Below are 9,812 nucleotides of genomic sequence, written 5' to 3'. Positions count from 1 at the left end.
TTCAGAGGTTTTCTTCACTTTTAGCAACCTGCAGTAAACACTCTGGTTTTTCGCTTCCTATGGCAGTGAATGATATCCAAGAGTTTGACTTTCCTAGAGGATCTGGCTACAGACACCAAGGTGACAGAACAAAACCTGTCTAAGTCAGACAACTTTAGTAACAACAACAGAAACTGAAAGAATGGCACAGCATAAAAGCATTCATTATTCATCAGTTGATACCCCGGGGAAAAAATCTGTGAGCCGATTTTGGGTTTCGCAAACCAAGTCTGACTTTGCCGGGGCCTGGCAGAGGTCCCAAAGGTGAAGTGCTCAATGATCTCCTCTATCTTTGATCAGCAGAGACATTCCCTATGGTCCAGGTTTCTCTCTTGTGTGTCCCTCTCCCTCCTCCCTCACACCCTACGGCGGGCCAAGAAAGTGGTGCCAGGCCTGGAATGCACTGTCCCAGCTGCACTTAAGCCTGTCTGACAGTGAAAATGGCAGGTAGGTGTTTTCACTGCAAAGCAGTGACCTTAACCTCCTTCTGCAGCCCATTGGGAGAGCAGAGTTCAATGAACAAGGCTGCACTGCTGAAAGCCGTGGCCTCGGGGGAACAAACTTGTTAGGTTTGTTTCCAGCTGGACGGTTCCTGGTCAGCTTTATTGTGCAATTCTACAAATCCTGATGCCAGTAAAAATAAGCCAGAGATACAGGCTGAGCAGAGGTTTCTTCTCCCAGCAGCTGTGCTGGCTTAGGCCATCCAGAAATGCTTGTGGGATGCCCGCTCCAAGAAAAGCTTGGCACATCTGTGTTGAATGTAAAACTCTCTGAGATGATTTTTCAGTCTCCTGCAATTCTGCACAAATCCTGACATAGGCTTGCTCCTCCCTGTACTCCTCCTCTGCTCAATTCTTGTGTGCTGCAGCTCTTTAAACATTCACCGAGCACTACCTGGAGCAAAGTGCTCCAAATCATCTCCTGCTGGGCATCACCAAATCATCGCAACCTTGGGCAGTCAATCAACTGGGTTTTGTGTTATTTGAGTTGTCCTAAAGGCTACATTTCAAAATCTGAAATGTATGGATTGAAAAAGCTGGCAATAATTCATTGTGCTCAAGCTGTTTAGAAGCACTGCACAGACCTTGCTTGAAAAGATGGCTTTCAAGAGAGGGAATTCGACCAAATTCCACACTAGCTTGCTCCTCAGCTACGGTGAACAAAAAGTCTTCAGAATATTTAGAATCTGATTTAAGCTAACAAGTCAAGGAAATAGGTGTTAAGATTCAAACTCCTGCTTGATGCTCTATTTGTAATTCATCCAGGCATTAATGAGCCAGATTCTTGACTGGTATATGGGGGCACAAATCCGCTTAAGCCATGCAAGAATGTTGATTTATATTTGCTACAAACCTGATCTTCAGTGCTTCCTGGTAAGTTCCAATCCTCTTTGCACTGTTCATTTAGTGGAATGGAATTAGATTTACAAAGGTATGCTCTGACAAAATGGATTGCTTTTCCCTATATTTTTGGGCCAGGGATAAAATGGTCGTCTATTTCAATGTAGCACTGTTAATAAAATAGGTTTTTTGAAGGAAAGACAGAAATTATAATATCGTTCATTACAATGCCACATGTTTTTATTTCTCAAATTTATACCAAATTATACAATATGCTCCACAAATTACAACATCCTTCTAGGAAATCTGAGATATATCTGCAGAATAGAGGTTAAATAACTTTAGCTAACAAGAAAATGCATAAAAGCTTAAATATATGAAACCAAATTATTTGCTGAGAGTGTGTTGGAATGAAAATACCCTTGTATTTGCTTAACTGAACCTATTTTGCTCCAAATGACCTTATGTTCTTTATTTCCAAGCTCACAATCCCTGCACTGAGACTGCACAAAGCCAGACTTACCAGGAGATGATAATCAGGAATCTCTTTTATTGGTTCAAATATAAAGCTCTCAATGTTTGACTATGCTAGCTGCATGGTAAATACAGCTCAGGCCTGAAGAGAACCTTGCTGAGAAAATTGTGTGTGAGATTATGCTGCTGTGAAGTGCTCAATATGGGGGCTATGCTCAAAACACAGAGCTTACGTAGGAGGCAGCAGCCTGTTTGCTAAAATCTGCTTCCCACAGGTAGCATCTTACACTGCTGCTTTCAGTCTGCACCAGCTCTTGGTGACCTTCCTGACGACAACTGAAGCAGTTTGCAGTGAATTGTTTACAACCTGGCCAGGCAAAGAGTCCTCCTCTGGAGTGGCGCTACAGCCACGGGGATTTGACATGCAAACATTAGCTCGGTATGAATGGGGTGTGAATGGCGGTGCAAAAGTGTGAAATCTTTAGGGAACGACATGAAGGGGCAAAGGAATGGCACGTGGAGCTTCTGAAGGCACCAGGGGGTGGAAAACCAAGAGCTGCCTCCTGGATAGATTGTAGACCCATGCTGGCGGCAGTTTTTTCCCAGTCCTGACTCCTACATCCATACTGGAGCTAGCACGTGTCTAACCGTGGCTCCCAGGTGAGCCCCTGACTTGTGCCACAGCTTTGCCCTCAGCCCCATCTCCTGAGTGGACCATGGAGCTTTGTGTCAAGCCTTGCCACTGGTGCCGATGTTCTCCTGCTGCTCCTGGATGCCTCCTGGATGCCTCCATTTCATTAACTTGGCCTGGTTTGGAACAGTTGGTGGACCCTGTTATCAGTAGCCAGTTCTGTGTGCCATGTTCAGGAGCTGGACACAGTGACTGAGGGCACTGCCTGTGCTGGGACTCCCTTGGCAAACTGAGGAAATAAAAAGGAAATTTCTTTTCCTTTCGGGAAGGGAAACAAAATATTGCGATTTCAATGGGGATCAATTTTGGCAAGCTTTGGTCCATGTCCTGCACTTCATGGCATCCCATGCCTTTGGATGGCTTTCACTTTGGCAAAGATTTTTTTTTCTTTCAGTATCGATGCCATGTCTCTCATATCTTCCCCTCAAAGTTGTGTCTTCCTCCTTGATTATCCCCCTGCTTTTGCAGCATCTGTGAGGTGAGTTTTGGCATGTTTTGGTCCTTGGCACTGCACCTCATGTAATCCTGGTCCATTTTCTTGTAGTCACTAAATGTCCCAACTTTTTTTTCCAATTGCATTTTATTTGATAATATCTCCTTTCCAGAGTGTTTGTAAGTCTATTTTTTCTATTTCTGACTTGCAGCATGGAGGCTGCATGGCCACAACCATCTCTAGTCTCATACATGTGAAAGGAGTGAAAACAGTTTGTGAGAGAAAGTTAGGTGTGAAATCACATTAAAATAAAATAAACTTCCCATTCTATCTAGTGTTGACAAACATGAGCAAAGAAAACACTCAGGTTAACACTGATTTCCAAGGGAGGTTTTGTGCCCTTGATTCTGCAGCACATTCCATTATAATACATGAAGGAGATCAGATTTGTCAGTCTTGGAGGGTGGGGGTATTTGGTGATGAGGGCATGAGTTTCTTCAAGGCACGGAGAGGATGAGATGAAGAGGTGCAATAAGTAGTGGAACACAATTTCAAGAAACACCTCATTTTAGGTTGCTTTCATTTGGTAGCTTTCTATATTTTTATTTACATGTGTAATATAGTAGAGATCTGTAAAAAACATCTAGGAGCGTAACTTCTAGAAATTACATAGCCCTTCTCCAAAAATGAAGTAGATCCTTAAGTCAGGCTCTCATTTGGGAAATAAATCCAAATAATTCTCTGTGCATTTGAAAAGAAGATATTTTGGCTTCCGAGCAGTATGAGAAAACGTACCATCCATTTGATCTGCTTCAGATGCCACAACCATCTGCAACTGCATGTGGCAAACACATTTCTCAGCTTTGCAGGCATGTATGATTATGAAGAGCTTCGAATAAAATAGATAAACCTTTGAGATGCTCTTTTTGTTGTTGACTTATCTCTCATCAGCGTTCTGTGGGAAGCTCTCTCCTGGAAGGCTGCGGGGGAGGGCTCTGCGGAGCCTTTCAGCGCCGTTCGGAAGTGGCTGAGAAGCAGCCAGCGTGAACAGCCACGGCTGGCAGCAGCAGAGGTCCCAGATGCTGCTCTGAACGCGCCTTTGTGCAGCATCCCCGCGGAGCTGGGGCTCCCGCTGCCGCCGTACCCAGGCCGCGACCGCCACCTGCTGTCCCCAGCCCGGCCAGGAGCGCCAGGGACGGGCAGCAGCCCCGGCCCGTCGGCGGCTCCCGCGGGACCGAGCCTTCGTCTGCCCGCTGCAACTGCGTCACTTCCAGCCTTACCTTCATTCTAATCTCTGATCTATTCCTCTGCCGGTTCCGTGAGCCCGCAGTGACACCGCACGGCATCCTTACGGCAGGGCTGGCTGCCCTGTGAGATGGGGACAGAGGGGGACACCTTGCCGGAGCAGCTGCACAGCCAGCCCATGCGCACGGCTCGGTCCGGACTGTGACACTCGCTGCTCCTGCGATGCCCATTTCTCAGAGATTACGTTCAGCTGGTCCGAGCTGGGAGCTCGGGTGAAATGCAGTCAGGGGATGGATGGGTTCAGTGCAGTTCCAGGGCAGACCGCACTGAAGGATGGACCTGTTGGAAACGCTCTCTCAGTTCCTGTTTGCGCCTGGGATGCTCTTCCCGATGTCTCATGTTTCTCCCGTGATCTAAAATCAGCCTAATCCTGTCACAGAGGAAAGCCCTTGCTGCTCTGCAGTCTCTTACATGAGTTGTTTGCTTTCTTATTAACTCTATAATATCTGGACACATGCCTGCTGTTCAGTGTTTAAATACTGTGATTTCCACATTACTGCTATGGTGATTTTTTTCCATTGCCTTCTTTTTAGCATCTTTGAAAAGGAGTTAATTCCCATAAAACAATATGAATACATATTACAGAGGGGTTATTTTTGTCTATTTCCCATACACTCATCTTTTGGGATTTTTGACAACAGGCACTTTAAAGATACTTTTAACTTAAATATTGAATAAGTTAAACAACTAATTGGTTTGGGGTTTTGGCTTTTTTGTTATTGTGGGGGTTATTGTGGGGTGGTTTTGGGGTTTTTTGTTTGTTTGTTTGTTTTGTTCTGTTCTGTTGTTTTGGGGGTTTTTGCTGTTGTTGTTGGTTTTGGTTTGGTTTTTTACCCATCCTTAATCTTCTTTCTTCTCTGATTGGGAGAATACTTTGCAAATACAGCTATTTCACCAGCTGGTGTTATTCAGTATCATAATCCTCACTTTCTGCCAGATCTACATTTTTTTGTTCATGTGGGGATTTTTTCATGAAGAAGTCAGTATTTTCATCAGTGGAGTCCTGATTTGATGGGTGGTCCACAGAGCCTGTTTCTTCACTCTCATGACACAGTTTATCCTTGGGGTGTGCTGAGTGCTCACAGGCAGTCACAGAGTGACACAGGTAACTGCTTGATGGGGTGCAACCGTGTTTGTTCACACTTATCCCTGGACTAAAAGGTTTCATTGCCTTTGTTTAAAGCATGAAGCTGAAAATTGTCCTAGGAGAACCCAAGACAGCTACTTGAAATCACTTTTAATGACTAGGGAAGTTTGTTGACAGTTTGTTTCTGTCCCCAGTGCACAGCAATGTAAAAGTGATATTTTGTGATTGTTCTGGATTTGAAATACATATATTTTAGATGAAAACAATTTTCAATCACATGCAGAGGAATTCAAGTTCTCTCTTGAAGAGAGAGAGAATTTGAATTGCTTGCATTCCTGTGTTAAGAAGCTGTACCTGTTTTGTGACCTGCTGAGTCATTAAATAATGAGGTGCTGGAGTTAAACCTCTGCCTCCACTGACACATTTAAGTACCTAGAAAAGAAATTTCTAGGTTTACTTTGCCTAGAATAAATTATGTCAAGCAGGCTCATTTCCAGCTTTTGGTTTTAGAAGGACTCCTAACACTCTCTCACATGGCCATCCATCTCACAAGCAAGTCCAGAAAAACTCAAATGGATGAGTACAGAACTGGCTGTAAACTGGACTGAAATATTTTAAATGACCATGTTGCTAACTTGGCTGGACACAGCAAGCAGAATTCTGCAGGAGTACCATAAATCTGATATTTTTATTAAATAATTTAAATGGCAGAGCAAACAACGTTCTCGCCAACCCCAATGGCTGGGAGGGGCAGGAGGTGTTAGAGGACAGGACTAGGATCTCAACACACTTGGCAAATTACAGTAGGGGGAAAGGAAGTAATTCAAAGGATGTGCTTTCACCCTCTGCAGAGCTACCAACATCAGAAATGCAGGGTTTGGACTTACTGCTCTGATAGCATCACTGTATAACCTGTTGTGGTGGTTAGCATGGATCACAAACCCAACAGGAACCAGCCATGCCACCACAAAAAGGGCAAATAGCACTGGGAGCTACATAAAAAGGAATATTGTTTGCCAGGCAAATGGAGCCATTCTATTGTCATGCCTGGGGCTAGAAAACCTTCAGTCAGGTATTGTATTCTGCTTGGGAGATAGAGTTAGAGGTTTTATGGTGAAGCATTGGAGGAGTTGGAGTGGTTTATCCCAAAGAAAGGGGAGACACAGTAGGAGGGCCCTAAATATGTCTGCTTATGTCTAAGGGAGAGGATAATAAAGTCTTCTCATCAGCTGAAAAGGCTCAGTGGGCAACAGAGATCTGGGTTAGATGTAAGAAACAGCTTTCTCAAGGTGTAGATGAAAAAAGAATGAGAGAATAATATAGGGAATGCCAGCCTTGGTTTCTGGGTTTCAAATGCAAATTGAACAAGTGTCTCTCAGAAATTACCTAATGCAATTGATCCTGCTTTTTGGGTGGGAGGAAGAAGGTAATTTCTGTCCCTGTTTTTCTGATATTCTTGTTTGGAGCCAAAGACCATAATTTATACATCTTAAGTTAGATGTCTAAGTTATACACTGTCAACACCAGCTAATTGTCATCCCAAGGCTCTTCCTTTCCATTTCTGTTTAATATATCATAAAGAAAAAAAATCTTAGTGATTACTAATTCAAATCGGAAGCAGCCATAAAGTAGGCTGGCACTATCCTATGCAAACTTGATTTGTTCAAATCCATGTTTTCTAAGTCCTAAACTTCTTTAGAGCATATATGGCAGCCCTGATAACCTCTAACAAACTGATAATCTGGAGACCTGACAGTTGGACATCAGGATGACTCAGCCTAGTTAATAAATGCCGTATTGGAACACCCATTTAACTCTACAGCAGAAAGGATGCTGTGTGAAAAGGGAAAAGGAGACCTCACACAAATATTACTCATTCACTCATTCAGAAAATGCTAAAACTCAGGCTCTGAACAGCCTTTGATATTTGACCTCTGTAGATGGCCTGTAATTAAGATTCTAATCCTTTAAACACTTTAATACACTCCAAGTTAATAGGATTAGTCACATGCCTGAAGTGTGCATGGCTGGGGCTGAGCTATTGTTGAGCACAGCTGATTAAAAACTTGCAGACACTTTCTGGTGGAATATTGTTTTATATTGTCTAAGTCTTTTCTAAACAGTTCTAGTCACAAGTAATATCCAAAAGTGAAGGTATTTAAGAAAAATAAAACTTATCCAAGTTCTCGCTTTAAAAATGTACACACAGAAAGAACAAATCTGTCTGAACTTTTTCAGTGGCACAAATCAGAGGTTTGAGAGGAGAGAAGGGAGATCTGAGAGGCGTTGTATTGGTTTTCTGGAAGATGTAGGTTTAAATTCTCAGACTTTAGCAATTCTTTGAAAGCTAGAGTGATGTCAAACATGCACAGAATCAGACAGATCAGAGAGTTACAAAAAGGGGAAGAAGCATTTTCTATCCTGATTTGTATTTTATAGAAACATCCATTTGGCTTAAAGGAACAAAGTTGTTTCTTCCCTTGCTGCTAACAAACTAGCTGGGCTTGAGAGTCCTGCCAAGCCTAGTGTGGATCAGTTCATCACATTGTAAATGTGTGCAGAGGTTGTGAGGAGTGAAGATAATTTGGGAAGCAAGTGAAGGCGCAGGGAGCACAGAGGTGCAGGCACACACAGCACGGAGGTTCCCATTTGTTGCAGGATGTCTGCCAGAAGAAGAGGCTGGGCCACATCAAGGCACAGTGTGACGTGTAACTTATGCTAGAGCTGGGTTCAAATGCCATGGGGCAGTCTGGGAATCCCAGCACAGCTCAGCATGGCTTGCTACTGCCCCATAAAATGCCCACATTTACACAGTGCTGTTGTTTCTCCCACTGGAGAAACACGGAGGTAAATCCCCTCTGCCGAGGGATGTGATGTCACAGTATTGTCATTTCCAGGAAAAGGCAACAGCTGTGGTTTGGGGTTTCCAAAGAGTGACATGCCACACACTGCAGCTGCAATGCCATTCCCTGGCCTGCCTGTAGCTCCTCTTGTAGAGGAGAGATTTTCCTGCACTCATCTCGAGGATCGCAGTCAGCAGAATGAAGCCTGCATTTAGCCAGTGTTCCTGCCAGCTCTAACTTGGACCAAAGAGAGCACGCACAAAAGTCAAAGAGCAATCATTGCTCTGTCAGTACTGCTGTCATACAGGAACCTGAGTCATACTAAAAGCCTCTCAAGGAAGGGCACAGTGGAGATACCAGAAATTCAAGCTGGAGCAGGGAAATTCTGATGAAAGCACCACAGCAGCGATGAGGTAGCAGATAAGACTGCCAGAAAATAGCATCACAACCTTGTAGACAGTAGCACAGAGGGAAACACAATGCCAAAAGTGGGATGAAAATTGATTAGCCACTAACTGCCTGTGAAGAGAGCCACACTAGGAAGTCGTAAAATAAGAAAATCAGTATACAAGAGGGCAGGAACCAGAAGAGGTGACAAGGTCTGAGTCAGAAGTAAAAAGTCAGTAAATGGAGATGAGAATAAAAAGGGGAAAAGAGAGAGGGATTAAGTTCTTGCAGGATAAGGGGTTAAATCAGGACTGTCCCAAGAAAAAGCAGTGGTAGGTCAGGAGGACTGTCCACCCTGCATGGACTGATGCCATGCAGAGACATCAGAGCAAGCATTAAAGGAACAACTTGGATCTCCTGTGCTCAAGAACTACAAAGGCCCTGCAAATTAACTGGTGCAGTGCCTGGCTCAGATGAATTGTCCTGTCCCTTCCATCAGCCAAGGCCTCACTGGGCATCTTTACACCAGGCTGCAATGTGACTTATAGCTATGCTCAGAAGATAATATCAGATACAACAAAAAAGTGAGGGCACTGGACAGGCAAAGGGAAACTGGAAAAGGCAGGAAGGAACTGGAGGAACTGAGAGTGAAGAGTTGTCAAGTACTAGCAGTATTAAAGAATTTATGCTAAAGAAGGTTTAAATGAAGGAAAAAAGCTTTCTTTCAGTGCCCACGTTTCTAGGAGAAGCAGTGCGAAGTACAGGAATTTTTGTCAGATGGATCTCAGATAACAGATCCAGGAAATGACCTGGTAACCAATGCAAGGGTCAGCTGGTGTTCTTGCACAATTTTCTGGTTCGTCAGACTTAGAAAAATATTTAAACATACACACACAGAGAGCATTTTGTTTGGCCACTCTGCTGGTCAGCATTGCTCCTGGGAGCCCTGTTTATCCAGCAGTATTCCTGCAGCTGGACGTGCACTGCTGAAGCAACTGTGACAGCCCTACAAGCCAAGCACCAACTCTGAAGCCTTGACAAGCCAAGAAAGATTGCTGAGGAAACTTAATCCATGTTCCTCCTTCGTTACAGGATTTCTGCCTAGCTGATGTCCACTCAGGGACGAGCTGGCAGCTGGGAACGCAGGAGGGACGGGGGCAGGTGTCAGGGTGTGCTCGGAGCTACTGGCCATTGCCCCCAAAGGCTTTTTCCT

This window comes from Molothrus ater, chromosome 6, assembly GCF_012460135.2.
Source record: "Molothrus ater isolate BHLD 08-10-18 breed brown headed cowbird chromosome 6, BPBGC_Mater_1.1, whole genome shotgun sequence".
NCBI classification, from domain to species: Eukaryota; Metazoa; Chordata; class Aves; order Passeriformes; family Icteridae; genus Molothrus; species Molothrus ater.
This window is presented reverse-complemented; position numbering follows the sequence as displayed.